This window comes from Microchirus variegatus (assembly GCF_963457635.1).
Source record: "Microchirus variegatus genome assembly, chromosome: 12".
Classification (NCBI taxonomy): domain Eukaryota; kingdom Metazoa; phylum Chordata; class Actinopteri; order Pleuronectiformes; family Soleidae; genus Microchirus; species Microchirus variegatus.
Window position 1 is genome coordinate 6,267,248 of NC_139813.1, and position 18,126 is coordinate 6,285,373.

The 18,126-nt window shown below is 39.7% G+C and overlaps 1 protein-coding gene across 2 annotated transcripts in view; it reads right to left on the reverse strand.

Moving 5' to 3' along the window:
- cnih3 (cornichon family AMPA receptor auxiliary protein 3) overlaps positions 1-18,126 on the reverse strand; it is a gene marked incomplete at both ends in the record, with an annotated part of 92,981 nt that overhangs the window by 38,286 nt on the left and 36,569 nt on the right. The window lies entirely within an intron of this gene.

The following is an 18,126-nucleotide window of genomic DNA, read 5'->3' on the forward strand; positions in this document are numbered from 1 at the left end:
ACGTTTCTGAGGGGCAGTCCCAGTGCCGGCTCAGTACAGAATGGGGGACAGCTGAAAAACGAGGGGGGGGGGGGGGGGGTTGCAATGACGAGAGGCATAGTGTGCTGCCACTGCCGAGGAGCAGTGCCCGGCTTCTCCGGTTCTACTGCTGCCAGGCTCCAGGAAGCAGTAGAACCGCTGCCTTTGGGTTGTTTTGAACACATCGTAGAGTGAAAACAATATAAACATTTTTAATATACCCATATATATATATATTTTATATTATATATATATATGATATATTATTATTTATTTATTTCATTTTTTTTTATTTTTTTTTTAAACATCCCCCCTTATGTTTTTCTGACAAATCACACCCTGTGTACGTATGTAGTTACTATAGGGTCACATTGCCATGTTTGATAGCAGTAGAATTGAAACCCACATTTATAAGCATAGAGCACAGATTGAAAATCCAAGTGGCATTTTGTAATAAAGGTCTTCAGCTGGGTGTCCATGTTGGGATTACCAAGAAGTGAAAAATAGACACACATTATGATCTACTGAAATCATGTGACAGGGTCATGATCTCATTGAAAATCATGTCATATTGTTGAAGGGCTGACATTCACAATTAGAACATCAAACACCGACTTATTTTTCCTCGTGTAATGATGAAAATGTATATGTCATCTTTGACTTGCTTGCTGCTTTGTAATCTCAGGGTAGGTTTTATGGCTCGGCCACAGTGGATGTGTGGGCAGTTCGTCACTGTCATAGTAAATCTTGCTTTTCCTTTCAGCACCCATATTAGTGCTGTCGAACTGCACTGCTCTTCTTCAGAGTGCAAATCTTACCTGTTTTCTCAACGAGCCACTTTTAGTTCACAGCAAAAAAAACTGCAAAAAAAAGATCTTTCAACACAGATTCAATGTCTATGTGTCGAAAGTCTCACACACAAATATATGGAGAAGTTTCTGTTTACTAAAAAGTAAATTAACTTGAGAAATTCTGCAGGTGTCACTGATCATGTTTGCTATGGCTCTATTCACTGCATGAAAGTACAGCAGTGAACCAGCATGCACACTAAAACTGACCATGCTAAATGGAACTCAGCCTTCACTAATTAGATTCATTAAATGAGTGAGTTGTCAAAATGGCTGTACAAAGGGCCAATTGAGACCAGTCAGTATGAGCTTTACTTGGGTGTTTATGTTGCCAGCTAACAACCTATGGAATCATTGTTTCAACCTGATTAGAGTATCTAAATGGCAGGTAAAATTTGGCTCCAACATACAGTAAAATAAGTAGTGTTGGGCAAGCTATTTGGAAAATGTAGTGAGTTAAGCTAACAGTTACTCTAGAATGAATTAAGCTTCACTACACCAAAGCTACCCCCCAGAGAAATGTAGCAGGCTAAGCTACAGCAACATGGCAAAAGTAGTTTAACTAAGCTGTTTCTTTTTTATATATATTGGATACTTGGTCAATAAAAGAGATAGATTTGAAACCAAAAATGAGATTTGAGAGCAAAAAACAGTAAGTTGCAATCAAAAAAAAATGAGATCCGAACAGAAGGTTCCGCAGGTTAACGTAAAATAAACTCTTCTCCCATCCACCACCGTAGGCCCCGCCCATCAAGTGCTGTTGAATTCGCAACCAAAACTTTTGAAGTTGCAAACAGAGAGGACTGATTCTCAAACAAAACTTTGTAACACGCAAGCGGAGGACTGATTTGCAAGCAAAGTTTTTTTTTTAACTTGAAAGCAAAGAGGACAGATTTATAAGCAAAATGGTTGTATGTTTTTACTTACAAACATTAGTTTTGATTGAATTTGAAGAAATATGTTCTCTCATATTTTTTTTTCAATTGCAACGTGTTCAATCTTCAAATCTATTCTATTTGATTGAATAAAGGAACAAAATTCTTTCCATACAAATCAGAACAAGTTACTAATGCAACATAGCCTACCTGTAGATGATATGAAACTAATCAAGCTGGCTGCAGAATGGTGTTGAGTTACCATGGTTACTGTCACTGACTGCGATTCTCATTTATTTATTATTTTCCATACATGTCGTCGAGCCAGCCACCTTTTGGCTGGCCTCATGAAAAATGAGTGAAGGATTTGAAAAAATATGTATTTAAATAATAAGCATCTAACAATTGATATTCAGATGTTTAATATTGACTGAAAAATCCTACAAGAAGTCTGGACATTTGAATCTGGAAAAGTATGGATTTTGAAATGAAAAATATTTAGGAACTCTGATTAGAGCATGGACACCCGACCTGAGCCAACCTTGACCCTGTGACATGTGGCTTCTAGTTGACGTGCTTGCCATTTATCTTTCGGAGTTCTAGTAATGCATCACAAATTTAACATTTTGTAGTTGGTTACGCCAATGCATATAATGTTTTCCATTGTTCTCATCCATCTTCCATCAGCCAGGGTGGGTGTGGAGGCACATAGTGGCCTATTCTTCTTTGGATGGTTTGGTGCCATCTCTGGTCAAAAGTGAGCCTTCACAGCAAGTAATTGACTAACTGCAATAACCCGGTAATTTATTTTGAAATATATATATATATTTTTCAATGTCAAGTTCATTTATTCACATACTGCTTTATCCCCCACATGAGGGGTGACAGTAGCTCTTTGGTAGAGCGAGTCGTCTTTCAACTCAAAGGTTGTGGTTCCACAGGTCTACATGCCGTTGTGTCCTTGGGCAAGACACTTAACTCCACGTTGCTCCTGACGACTGTGTCGGCAGAGTGTGAAGGGCCGTTTCTCAATATCCATAGTTGTGCGTACTTGCGTACTCCCGTACTTTTGAAAACATCATCAGCCTCAGTCCAAGTTCTGTTCCAATTCTCAAGAACACGAGCAGCGAGTACGGTTCTCATTAGGGATGGGACTTTTTTGTCGACAAATCGATCGACAATCGACACGTGCGCACCTCGACAAAAATATTACGGGTAAAAAAATTCGAAGTGTCACAAACACGTAAAGTTCACAACCACGGAGGTTGAGGAAGCTGTGCACGGAAAGGTGATCCTGCAGGGAGCCTGCGCTCTGCGCATGATGGTGCACACGTCACCGGCTCGTTCTCTCGAGTGGCTGTGCGCATCCAAGCGTGTGTGTGTGTGTGCGTGCAGTGCGAACGAGGTTGCACTTAAGTTTAGGATGGGGGTGGGGGACATGACACAAGCGCTACACAAATGAAGACGGCGCCACCCACCATTCAAACAGTAGAACAAGGAAGTACACTGCTGTTCCAATTGAAGAGATGGTACTCGTGTACTCCCGTACTTGGCGAGTATGTACTCCAGCAGTACTTCTCAAGTATGTACTTCCCAAGTATGCAAATACGTACTGGCATACTTGGGTATTGAGAAAGGGCCAATGAGTATGACAAATTTGTGATAGAAAATGTGCTGCACATGGATGCACTGTGAGTGAATGGGTATGAATGGGTGAAAGGCAACAACTGTAGTGTAAAGCAGCTTTGAGTGGTCATCAAGACTAGAAAAACACTATATAACACTACACTAAATACAAACCATTTATGAGGGGCACTGGCCAATCCCAGCTCACATAGGTCAAAAGGCGGGGTACACCCTTGGACAGGTCGCCAGTCCTTCACAGTAGAGCTTAGATCGGGCCCGAAACATCAAGCCCGACCCTACCTGAGCCTGTGCACGTCGCATCGCGTAACTGTAATTACGAGCCTGAGCCCGATTTAAACCCGACAATTCAAAATAAAACATGTACACGTTCATAAGGTACGCACACCACCAGCACATATACTATTTCGGCTAACGAAAACTGTCGGGCTAGGCTATGACACGCATCAATACATTGACAAATATTGTTTGTTACCAGTAGGCTATTGTCTACATTATCGCAGGGTATTTCACCAATATGAAGAGAGCAGTAGGCTATTCGAGACCTGTAGAACCGCGTCCATTGTGGCCACATCAATGCATTTTTAAAACACTCACTCACGGTAAAACTAAGTTTTGTCACAATAAAATACTCATCAGTCCTCAAAGTTATGAGCTTGTACACGATGTCTGTACAACAAACACATATTATTTTGACACTGTTTGCAGATGCATTGTTTTAAAAGTAGCCTGGTGGGGACTGTGCTATGAAAAACAATCCTGACAGCACCCCTGCCTGGTGTAGCGTGATAAAACAGTGAAAATTAAAATGACTCCACAATCAAGGATGCACACCATCGGGCCATGATCCACCTTTATCCAAAATCTTAGGTCGATCTGACTAACGGTCAGTGGGATATGCCCGTCACAGACACACACAGACACAACTTGCTTTATAGATAGATTTAGACATAAAAAAGCAACCAGAGTTGCTCCCATTTCACACTCCGACCTCCACTCCATTAACTTCCACCTTCCTTGAAATGGGCTCACACTATAAGAAACACTGGCATTGGAGGTATAGGCATGGGCCAATAACTTTTTTCAAGGTAAACCACAGTATTAAAAATTAAGGCATCAAAACCGCTACAGTCAGGTTGTATTTGGTTTCTAGTAAAACATCCCCTCTCTCTCTCTGAGTTGGTGAGAGCAGTCGGTCAGCTGTGTTTTCGATGGCATGATGGGAAAGCAGGTGACATGATAGTCCATGATACTTTTGCTTAAGGTTATCATACTGTCACAATCTCATCCTGTCCCACATTGGAACGCAAATGATTACATGCAGAATTGTCCTCTGAGATTTCACTGGGCTGAATATGTTGTTGTGCCTTGTGGTATAATTTCTTCTGTCTATCACTTGCTTTCTCTCTGCCTCCCCCCTTTATATTCTGCCTGGTATCTAAGAGCAGAGATTCTCAGGCTTCCTGACAAGCTAATGAAACCTCCTCTCCCACTCTTTCCCCTGCAGCCTCTGGCAGTTCAATGTGATTATACCCTGTTCTGTTTTGGAAGACAGAGTTAACCATGTGAGATGTGCCATAATGTAGGAGTAGAGCGGTTTTACCACACAAAAGAAAAACCCTCGTTTTCAGAACGTTTTCCCAATCATTCAATTAGTCAAGAAATTGTGAATTGGTTTTTCCCAACACTCAAGCTGTGTCATTTACACATGATTCAAGCACATCAGCACTTTTGTGCCGGCCCTGAAGCTAGTTAATAACAATGCAGCCACATAACATTCTGAAACGCACTGTGGATTATTACAAGAAAAAATGTCCCCGTATATGACTGAACACTAACGTTACGTAGATTAACGACGTTAATGAAAACTCACCCCATAAGAAGATAGAGCGGTGCTGGCGTCACGTCATCATCTCGGACAACTGCTGTGTCTGTCCTGCCGTCTTTCGGCCGCTGAATAATCCATCTGATTGTTGTTTTGGTGACGATGAAGTCTAACATGTCAGCATAAAGATCGCCAGCTTAAAATGCTAACAAGTCCACCCACATAGCAGAAGTGAGAGTGTCTGTCTCTGTCTTTGTTAAGAAGTTCAGCCACAGTTTAGTTATTCTTCTGTTTTTCCTTGTCTTATCTTATTCCTTATCTTCATTCAATGGTGAACACACACACACTCTCACACTCTCTCTCTCTCTCACACACACACACACACACACGAGCCAGTGTGGCTCTGTGCATATTAAGTAGCCATGTGTATTCTCCGTGACCGTCAGCTGGCCGAAAAAACAGCAAAAGCTCTGGAATGTGAGATCGCCACACCCAAACTAAGAATCGATTGCCAGCGATCAAACAACCTTAATTCAAATACAAAGTTTATGGTTTTAAGACCCACAATACTGTGATTTGAAGCATGTAGTGGCTTCTTACAAACTTCAAGTTGAACAATTTTGAAAAAACAAAAATCCCTCATTTTGAAAAACAAAAATATATATTTTTTCATGTTTTACTCGTTTTGCGCTGGGCCGACTTGCCAAACTTATATTGACCCCATGAGGAATTATGAGTAATTACCAAAACACTGCAGGCCTCTCCACATGATGTATGATCTTGCACCACCCGTCTAACATGGCCGTGTTAGTAAACTGAGTCACACCATGTGTGGAGCTGGTTCAGGGAAATTATTATGTGTAGGAGAAAATCTCTTATATGGCAATAAAATTATCTCATCTTAATGAGAATGTGCCATGGTAACAGCATCTCCCACATCAGGACCCGTGGGGAAAACTCAATGTTGTAGTTTCCCTGTTTAGATATGTGCTATACAAAAGGCAAAGAACCTAAGAACCTCTTGCATAATTATGTTGCCACTCCTGTTCACTCAGTGTTGTTGCTAACCAGGTAGAAAGTGTAACAAAGATTAAGAGGAGCCCTCAAGTAACAAATCGATTCAAAGAACCCACATATCCCAACACTGGCCCTGCTTGTGAGTGTGAATGACTCGGAACAGAGCGCTGTTAAAATTTTCCACACAATTGCTTTGGGAATGGAGCAGTGATGCAGCAGGAATGGAGTCATCCCTCCATCCTTGAGCATCCTCACCCCGAGCTGAGACACCAACACAGCCATCGTCTTATGCTAATGCATTTGTTAATTATCCTTATGAGAACAAATTGACAGTAAATAAATCTAGAGCCATATAATTGTAATGTGGTACACTTAGATCAGTGAAGGGAGGATCTTCTCCCCTTTCGAGAGTCGGTGGCCATTACACAGCTGCAGAAGGGAGGCATTGGTTCACAGGAACACACTTTTTGAAACATGTAAACACACAAATATTTGGATGCATAACTTGTTGTAGAGGCATATCACTTCTGTTTATTAAGCACAATGAATGTGAATCCAACCTGATTCTTCATTATATCCAAACTAAACAAAACAGCAGCTGTGGCCCTGAGAAGCGGTGGAAAGGTGACAGCACACAGCTGTTATTCTTGTGCATGCACACAAATATTTGACACAGAGACGTGATGCATGAATCCATGACGTGCCCTTTCTAGAAAACAACAACAGACACATACCATGCAAGGGCAAATGCTGCAGGAGTAACTGGAGTAACATTATGAATGTGAGGAATTTGGATTATACACCTCTTTCCCTGCACTCACATTTCACTGTTAATACCCCAGATTTACGTTCATACAGGATCAATTTGCAGTGCGAATTTTACATCCACTGTCACTGTCATCCACTGTGGTAGAGTACTGTTCATGAAGCAGAAGCTCAGATGTGGTTACAGATGCAGCTTGACAACCTGGTATCCCAGAAAACAACTGCTAGTTTGTACAACAAAAAAATGCAGTTCTTGTTTTCATACTTGTCATATTTATAAAAAAAATGCAGTTCTTGTTTTCATACTTGTCATATTTATAAAATAATGCAGTTAATGCAGCAGAAGAGGAAAAAGGAATGTATACAAGGTTCAATCCAGTGAATTCATGGACATTTAACTATTTTATGAAGTGGTGCTGCTGTGCTGGCAACCACATGCAGAATTAATCCCAGCCCCTCATGCAAATCACTAATTGCAGATAAAACCGATCTCACTTATCACATGTAACAGCAATGCTGATCCAATCTGTTTAAAAGTCGTGTAAACGGTGACCCAGGTCTGTAAAGATGTCTTTTAGTGGCAGGACATTCAATCCTTTCAATCAGTTGATGTTTTCATCCAATCTAAATGTATCTCTGTCATTATGGGCTGTTTTAAAATTATATGCACTGACTACATTATTTGAGAGGAGTATTTGTCTGATTGCTGCCAGTGATTGTTTCACACAAAGACAATTGTCAAGTTAAACACGCTTTATTGACTTGTGTTCATTTGAAAGTCAATTCATTTAAACTTCACCACAACGCACATGGTGAGGTTACGTTAACCTCACCACAATTTAAATCTGAGCCCCAAACTCAGTTCCTCAGAAATGAGGTTCTGCCTCATTAGGACTCCTGACACTAAAGTGGTAACAGATAAAAAGCACACACAAATACACAGTTAAAATCTTAATCCCTCAATAAACAACCACCATCTGTGCAGTGCGGTCACTTTTCCTTTGTGTCCCTGCATGTTGACAAACTCCACAGACTTTTATGCATTGTGTCTTATGGTTTGACTGCAGATTGTAACAAACAGAAAGTCTCCTTTGCTCTCCTCACCAGCTCCCATGCACAGGGATCTACGGTGTCCTTTACATGCCAAAAAGGATGTTATTCTTCTTGATTTCCTTTGTAAGCTTCCGCCTCACATACAGTGATTAATACAATTCCTTAAATGTATTATTAATATCTTGAGGCTCATTTGATGATCTCCCCTGACTGAGTAGTTATGCCATTAATGGCTCTTTCAGATCGTAATGTTTTAATTCTCCAAGCTAATCATTTGCCAGCTTTTTCTCCCTGATCATAAAAGGCCTGGTTCAACCTTTTTGCTGCCTTATCAGATGTTAATTTATTGTATTCTGTTCTTAAAATTGGTCTGAAGGTAAAAGTCAATTTCATCTTCTACATATTTAACAAATTCTGGATTTTAAGCCACCTCACTTGCAGACGCCAATACAATCATACCAGCAACTTCAGATACCAGTTCTTGTGATACTAAAAAATAATCAATACCAGATCTGGACTTATACTATACTTATATATATTCCTGAGTAGCATGAGTATTCCAATTTATCTGGGTTAAGTTTTCTCCAGATTTCATACAAGTTTAAGTCTGTGATGTATTGTAAAATGTTATTGTTTTTCTAGATAGTTTTTTATGAGGATCACATTTTGTAGAGTGATCTACCAATGGTTTCAAAGTGCAATTGAAGTCCCCACCAATAATATTTAGGCCACACATTAAAGACAAAGTTAAGAAGAAATCTTCAAAACATCTTGTGTTGTCTTCATTAGGTCCATATAAGCTGTAATATAAGCTTCAATGCAAGAGACAGGATCTTACCCTGAGTGATTACAAACCTTCTTTGGGGGTCCCGAATAGTATTAGTAAGTTGAAAAGGAATCGTTTTGTGAATAAGAATGAATACCCCCCGTGCATAATTGTTATATGTGGCATGTATAACTTGAAAAAAACATTTTTGATTGTAAGTTTTTAAATGTGCCATATGTAAGAATGTGGAGGTCTGCTTACATACATTAACTTGTTTTTATGGTCAAAAACCTCCTAGTTGCTGGAAACGAGCAGATCTCTCCTCACCGTAGCTCTCGTAAGCCGGGGTGTTTCAGACTGAAATCTCACACCCAGAAGACATACTGTGTTGTGATTGGCCAATAACTGGAAGTAATCAGCACAGCCCCCCCTTCTGGAACAGTGGATGCACTGCTATTCATTATCAAAACATTGTTTTAACAATGTTTAAAAAATGGCTGTCACTCCCCGCCGCAGTCCCTTTACTACGACAGAGTATTAGGGCCACACATGAAGAAAAAAATTATTTTTTGCTGTGACGAGATTAAAGTCAATGTGTTGATATTAAACTTTATTCTGGACATTAGATTTTCTTCCTGCTCTGATTTTGATCTCGAACAACTCCTGTAGACGATCAGTGGCTCATTAGCTGCTAAATGCTCCACTATGTTTGCATGCACTGAGGCATTAATGATACTCCCTTGCACAGATGAGCACATGAACAGCTGTGGTACACCAGGAAGTGTAGCCCTTATTTTACTCTTTCCTTGTTGGCATTGGGGAACGCTTGTGTTCAATAGCAGCTGTGACAACCTGAAGTGAGGAGTGAAACTGAGATGAAACAAATTGGTGCTACATTGATGTGTTATTGTTGTTTGATGCAGGTCAGGTTACAGAGGGTTTTTGAATCAGTGTTTACTGAGAGCATTTCCCGCTGTGGCTGGAAACAAGAGCGGAGAATAAAGCAAACACAATGAAGATGTTTTTATTCCAGTGTCTGGATCCTGTGATGTGGGTGATGTGGCCACACATGCTATCTCAATAAAAATAATTATAATATCAGTAATTGTCCCAATAAAATGTAAGATCATTAAAAATTAAGTTTTGCCTCCGAGCGCAAGTTGAAGAAATTGCAGTTTTAAAATTCTCAATGGGCAAAAAGACCAAACCCCACAAATCTGTAACAAAGTGTGTTTGCATGTAGATTATATTAAGTGTATATTGAACCTTTCTTACATTCATAGAAGACAATATTACTGCAATATTTATAGTTAATTAATTATTGCCAAACTTTAATTGACATACAATTTCAATTTAAGTTGGATTTTAGCCCTTTCACTTAAAAAAAATTATACATGCTATATATTGTATATAATATTATATAAATTTTCATGTATTAATAATAATAAAAAAAGCACAGATAGAGTATGTAAGTTAATGCAACACAATCTACAGACATTTATCTACTAACTTACTATACATGTCTATGTCTAACTCATGTATTAGAAATGTGTTATTGTTGGTGTAAATGTGATAATGAAAGTGGTGAGTACAATTTATATTTATTCATTTATTGAGTTACAGCAAACAGGACACTCGCACTGTGGGAGAACTATAGATTTACTGACTGTGTCATGCAGAACACATAACTGTCAGAGTTACCTCACCACATGCTAATTAAGTGTTTTACCAAGCAGTGAATGGTGAATATTTATGAAGTGCTCAGGTAACTTTGCTATTTTGCCCTGGGCTTATATCTGAGTTCACTTTGAGCAGGTAGGCTGACCGACTGAATTTAAATTGTTGGAGAGAGTTTATACCGTGACACTGCAGTGCATGCTTCGACTTGCAAATACTGTATTCGATGCAGTCAGTATGATGGCAGAAACATGTAAATATGGAGGAATGTAAAATCAGCATCTGGATGGACAGATGGATGGAGTTGGCACCTCATGGAGTATAGTTGTACAATGTTGTGAATGATTACTGCTCGTCATATTTTACTCGCCGCGATTGTGAGCAAACTTGTATCCGACTCGTGCAAACTGCTGCCCTGTATCACCTGCTTTGCATATGTTGTCTTTTATTACAGACTGTGTTGTCTATTTACTGACAACATGCTCATGTAAGATCAGCCATCTGTTGGCAGATGAGTGTACACTGCTTCAAACCTTTTCATACATGTGTGCACAGTTTTCTTCTGCTTCACACTTCACCAAGGCGATGGGTAATGAATGAACCGTCAATGAATAACACATGCTGTTGATAGTAATAGGATTGAAGATGTGGATGTTTACTATATACTATATGTGACCTGCCACGGACAAAGGGGGCGCATGATTGTTGAAATTGTTCAACTTGAAGTTTTTAAGAAGCCACTACATGCTTCAAATCACAGTATTGTGGGTCTTAAAACCATAAACTTTGTATTTGAATTAAGGTTGTTTGATCACCGTGAATCATTCCTAGTTTGGGTGTGGTGATCTCACATTCCAGAGCTTTTGTTGTTTTTTTAAGCCAATCAGCTGACAGTCACGGAGAATACACATGGCTAATTAATATGCACACACACACAGAGAGCGAGAGAGGGAGGGAAGGGGGTAGAGAGAGAGTGTCTGGAACTTTCTAACAGTTATTGAGCGTGTGCAGTGTGAAATTAAAGCGTGATTGTCATCAAAGCAGTCGTCGTCGAATGTACCCATGTACCTAATAAATATGTTATATTATTAGGTACATGGGTGTTTCATCAGTCGGGCATAAATAATATGCTTTTACCACCTCATTTGAATTGAAAATGTGGGCAGGATTGTTTAAAAATCAGTTGATTGTTGAGTTTCACCTTAAGGCTTAGGGATCTGAACTGAGCTTCTCCATCAGATGAGCCCACACAACCACTTGTTTCATTCATGGAAGATGATGTCCGGCAGTGTCATTGTGAACTGCCCTGTAATGATGGAAGAGAATTTGCAAAGGCTGTAAAAAAAGAATCCCTAGGAGGTGCAGAAGTGTTGTTCAGCTCAGGTATGATGCAATATCCAGTCACTATTATTCCAGAAATTATTATTAGGGACCTCATTATTATTGAAATCTTTCTTTAAATATTCAGAGGTTCTGCAGTGAGATAATGCACTAATGTGTTATTGCCATATATGCAGGTGGAAGAGAGTGGTCCAGTTGAAGATGTATCTTCAAGGTTTCTTGTCACACTTACATGCCGCCATTTCCATTAATATTCAAATGATGGTATGCATAAGTTTGGTGTTCCATGTAAGTGAACATATCCCTGCATCGCAGCACATTCCATTATATATTATTGTTCCACCTGGAGCATGCACAGTCTAGACAACTGTGATCTGAAAACGTCAGTCTGTATGTAAACATTTAGGCAACTACGCTCTGTTTGAATGGAAGCGTAGAGAAAAATAAATCTACTTCTTACTTGATTTCTAATGTCAGTAAATACTGTATTTTTCTCAGGAATTAGCAGCCTAATTGTGGGTCTTCTGCAGCAGTGGAAGTTGTCAGTTTTGTGAATTATGTTGCCACTTTGAGGCAAATAGTTGACAGTGCAATTGATTAATAGAATCTTCCAATGTTGAAGCATGAATTCCAGAAAACAAATTTTCCCAGCTGTAAAAGTAAAACTGATTTTTTAATTTTTCCTTTTGGTAAAGAAAACAGAATAAACAAAATGTTTATTTTTATTTAACCTTTATTTAACCAGATAAAAGACCCATTGAGATCAAGATATCTTTCACAAGGATGACCTGGCCAAGAAAGGCAGTAGCAGCACAGGTCAAAGTTAATGTCACATTGTAAGTGTAATTGACTGGACACACATCTTCTATGTAAGGTCTCATAGCTAATGATTCATGTCGGAGGAAGACTGAAGACATGAGGTCAAGGGTATTCAGAACTCTGAAAAATCAATGTCAGGTTACAGATCTGGTGGAGGCTACAACAAAACTGCTGCATTGAATGTTCTTGACAGCCACAGTGGCAACAACAGTGTTTGAATTAAGCTTGACCCTTGGTGGCTGCCTGACCAAACCAAGCACTCAGGAGATAGGGGACTTTGTAACTGAACCCATGAACTCAATTGTCACTATGGCTGAGCTTCAAATATCCTGTGTCAAGATGTGGAAACCTTCCACATGGTCTTACCATCACTGCAGCTTTCACAGAGCTGATCTGGGCTTTGTGGCAAATTGATCAGAGTGGAGTTTCTCCACAGTGAAAGATAAACCCAAGATTGCTGTCTGTAGGAAATCAGACATGATGATTCAGCCTTTTTTTTTTTTTTTTTTTTATCTACCGAGAAGTTTTTGCACGCTAGACACTCTTGAGACAAGATACGGTCAGTTACTTAATACCATGACTCCATCAACAATCTGTTTATTGAAGATGCATGGTTTCCCCAAAAGTGCCAGCACCTATTGCACTCTGCCTTAAATCAGTTACTTCTGACATTTGTTAGCATCAGCATAAAGTGCTTTATTTCAGACGGACAGGATCACAGTGCACCTCCACTTCCAGCTAGTAGCAGTGTACGAAAGGCATTTTCACATATATTACCCTTAACCAACCATGAACAATGTTTATCACCAGGGGATCTATTAGATGTGGTGTAGAAGTGAGAGGAAGACAGACCAGAGGAGCTGTTCAGAGGAGGTAGACAAGTTAGTGGGCTGTCTGATCTGTATGCAAACATTTAAATGAACCACTTTTCAATAGAGTGCAGTCCACTACCTACTTTTACAACCTCAAAATAAAGTTATAGCTGGTGTCTGCTGAATGTAAACATGCATTAGCTTCATAGAGATAAGCATTTCAGAGCAGAGCTGACACTGGGAATTCAAAAATGAGTGGTGTTGCAAAAGTCAGCAGGATTTTTTCAGAGGTTTTCTTATGTCTGTAACAGAGCTTTGACATAGTTACCATAAAGCAACCAACCCAACATCCCTGTTCTGTCTTTGACAGCTGGTGCATATTGCACTCCACAGGGATTCAGGCCTTATTTTAAATTCACTGATTTTGATAGTAACCTCGTGCCACAAGTGGGAAGCAGCCAAATGTGAGTGTCTCAAAGACATCACAGTGGTGATAACAGAAATACTCCTGGGACCTTAAAAACAAACATTCTATTACATGCTGTGCTCATCCCCCATCAACCCTACTCATTACTTCACTATGTAAGAGGGGAGAGAGTGGGAGGGAGGAGAGATAGAAGAGGAGATGCAGGAAAAAGAAGGAGAGACGGACCCAAAAATAAAGGAAGGAAGAGTGTTAATGAGTACACTCAGGTTTTCTCAGTTGCTGTGACAACGCAGCAGCTCAAGCCATGAGAGTGCACGGCTAATGAACAAAACACACACACACACAGACAGACAGAGAGAGAGAGAGAGAGAGAGATAGTAGAGAGTAAAGGACAGCATATATCCCTCAAGCTTTTGTCATTTCCATGGGATTGCAGCCACCTAAATCCCAGGAGAACACAATACACACAGCAGTGACACCAAAAATGGCTCCTGTCCATTTCCATAGTGAAAAACATCAAGTAGGTATGCCAGTGTAGAGAAACGCAGCCAAAAGCTTTGAACCAAATCGATCAGGACTACCATGGTGTGACTGTGCCAGCTGGAGCGACATGTGGCATTTTAGAGGGCTAGAGAGGAGACGTGGACAACCACGGGAAAAACCGTCACAATACAGCAGATCCTCCTGCATTGAGACCTCAGGCACCTGCACTGACAAGCACAGTGTGCAACAGAGTAAAAATACACTGGCACTTCCTAGACTGTGTGCATATACTGGAGCTCATGTGCCACATATTTCTTTTTTTCTGATAGATATATATCTATAGCTAGCTATAGATATATATCTTTTTTTTCGTTCCACTTCTCCCTCTCTACAGGTCACCACAGTGGGTAATCCACTTATTTGATTTCACAATTTCACAGATTTTCTTTTTTTTATTATTATTATTATTATTATTATTATTATTATTATTATTATTATGTATTTTTATGGTATATGCCTTTCTTGAGCCAGCCCTCCCATACATCCAGGCTTGGGACCAGTTCTAGGAGGACAATGGCTGTGACCCATCAATGTAGGGTATAATAAACTTCTGCTTCAAAATGTGTACCAAAATGCAAAGTTTGGGCTGCTGTGGAAACATGGAAGCACAAGATGGCAGCCACGTCATACAAGGTCCTCACTAGTACATAGACAAGGATTACAGTCGGTTGTTCATTTTATTATTCTATTATTCATTGAATCTATTACATTACATTACATTGTCTCATTCCCCATCTTCAAATCCCATCTGAAAACACACATTTCTAAACAGGCCTACTCCCTCTAACTCTCTAACTCTTTTGTCAACACTGATCAACATTTTCTAGCATTGTATTTGATGCAAGTAATCGATTAATAGAGAAAATATTCAACAGATTAATCGATGATGAAAATATCATTAGGGTGTTCAAGCCCAGCCCTTGACCTGGCAGGGACTCAAAACAGTAACCCCCAGATTACAAGTCTGGTTACAAGTCCTGAATCTCTGATAACCATTAAAAAAAAAAATGGAGAAAAAACCATGTCTTGATGAAAACCAAATACTGCACAAACTCATAGTCAAATTACAATACAGGAAGACTGTGAACACGAACATATAAAACAGAAAGGTACAAGGTAAAAACAGGCAGGTAATATTAAATAATAGCGTTGATTGGTGTCATAAAAGATGAAGTTTATGTACTTCAGTGTTTTACATTCATCCAATCATCGCACCTGTTGGGCTTACAGCTGTTAATTGGCTGTAATCTGCCATGTTTGCATGTTAATTTATTTTATTGAAAAAGCCAGTCAACAAGTGGAGATTCGGACAGAAATGGTGCAAAAAATACCCACTTCAAACAAGAGCTGCAACCGACGATTATTTTCGTAATCAATTAATCTGTCGATTATTTTCTCGATTAATCGATTAATTTTTTGATTCATAAAATGTCAGAAAAAACGATGATCAGTGTTTGTCAAAGCTGGAAATGTTGATGTTCCTCGAGTCTTGTTTTGTTCACTAACCAAAATAATTCAGTTTTAATGATTTATTTATGTGGAGCGAAGAAATTTTTAAGAAGCTAAAATGATCAGAAATCTTGTTTTAATAATGAAAAAAGCTAGATTATCAAAATAGTTGGCAATTAATTTAGTAATCGATTATTAATAGATTCATCAATTACTTGTTTCAGCTGTACTTCAAACTGGTGATTATTCGTGGGTTGTTTACTAACTTGAGTATATGGTCACACCTGCTATCATGAATTCACGATGTGACAGGTAAAACAGTCCTCAAAGTCAAATATTGCCTCTATTGTGCATTCTCACAATACATTTCAAAATAAATTGTTTTGCAGTGCCGTATCCATGGAGTTCCGTGGAACTTTAATCTGAATACTCATTCCTGCTTTTGAAAGACCAAACGGTGACACTTTACAGCCTCTCTGTGCTGATTGATGCTGTAGTTATTGAGCTCATGCATTTCTGGTTAAATCCGTGTTGCTATGGTTACGGCTACGATGAATGCTGTGCTGTGTTGAGATACATGGGATTTGAACCGGGGGAGGGGGTGGTGGGGGGGTAACAGATGTGTTGCCAGTACACCACAGGAGTTCAGCAACATGGTCACATCAAAGTGCACAATTTGCTGCGTGACATGGTCTGGGGGACTGGTGTTAGAGCCAGTATTAAAAAGCAAAACGAACACCAATGAGCAAAGCTATGCCATCCCAGGGCTACCATTATAATCACAGCTACGCGCTTCCTCAATCAGTTAGGTTAACTAGCTCTGCTTTTACGGCTCTACTAATTACTCTAGCTACAGTGACACAGAAGTGCACATGAGCCCACCACAGCTGAGGGTGTACTGATTTGTAATGTGGACACGAGCTATAGTGGTCTAATAGATGACACGTATCGACAATACATAATTCAGCTGAGATTTCCTCAGAGGAAATACAACATGTATGGCACTGTAAGGAGCTGTTCACATGCTGCATTTGAAATGCAGGGGAGATCGAGATTTTTTTTTTAAACCAAGGTGGTTGTGGTTGTACTTCTGCTGCATCCATTGTTAATAAGCAACCAACACCTGGGAGTTGCAGAGGTGACTGAAGTTGCTGCAGCCTCATTAAATTAATAAACACATTAAAAAAATAGAAAGACTATGCATTAACAGTGCCAATATCCCTCACCTCACCTTTGCTGTATGATTCATGTGTAATTAATCCTATCACTCACCAACTGATTCAGGAGCTTCATATGATGAGGATACCAAACTTATTTCAGCATCAGCAAAGACCAGTTTGACCTACAATACTTTTTTGTCCCTAGTATCAAGAGATGCATTGTAAGTGATTGCTGCATTCAAAAATACGTGCGATAGTATTATCTCTGAAAAACAGGTGCATCGCAATGGATGCACATTGAGACCACATCGCTCTTGTCTGTACGCTTATCTGATGTGCTTCTCCACTGAAATGGATGTATTTGTCTGCGCAAAGGATTCTATATGAAACAGGTCTAAATGTTGGTAATTAATTTGACAGTAGCCTAAATGTAATTGATTCCTTGTGACCACCTTTTCATATCTGTCCAATTAATAGACCAACCGTGCCATAGGAGCAATGGCTCCATTGTCTTTGTCTTGATTACATCCATTAGCCATACTACTCAACTTAGAAAGGCATAGAAGAGCAAGAACCAATACCAGGTTACATCCTGGACAGATGACCAGTTTACAAAGCTGAACAATGTCAAATGTCCAATGAACAAAGGTCCTGTAGCATGCAGGGGTCCTGCTATGCTTAAATAGCATATGGCCACAGAATATGACTGTTTATTTCTCACTTTAAATTGACAGTAAAGGGTACACAAAAATACACAGCATCTAAACTGATTGCATCACAATTCTAGAAGCTGGACTCCAGGCTTTGGACATGTTGTCACAAACCAATATGGGATTAAACTGCATTTGATCAGTACCTAAATTGAGCGGTATTCTCTGCATCCCTGCTGTGCTGCAAGGACTGTGTGTTGCTCTGTGCTCCAGGGGCTCGAGTTGACAACATTGATAACCAAGATCAGCTGTTTGACTGATGAACCTCCAGCGTAAACACACGTGAAGCATGCAGACACAGCTTGAGTTTCAGAGAGGTGGAGGGAGAAACAGATGTCATACTGAAGCTGAGAGGAGGCCCCTTCTCTTCCTCATAG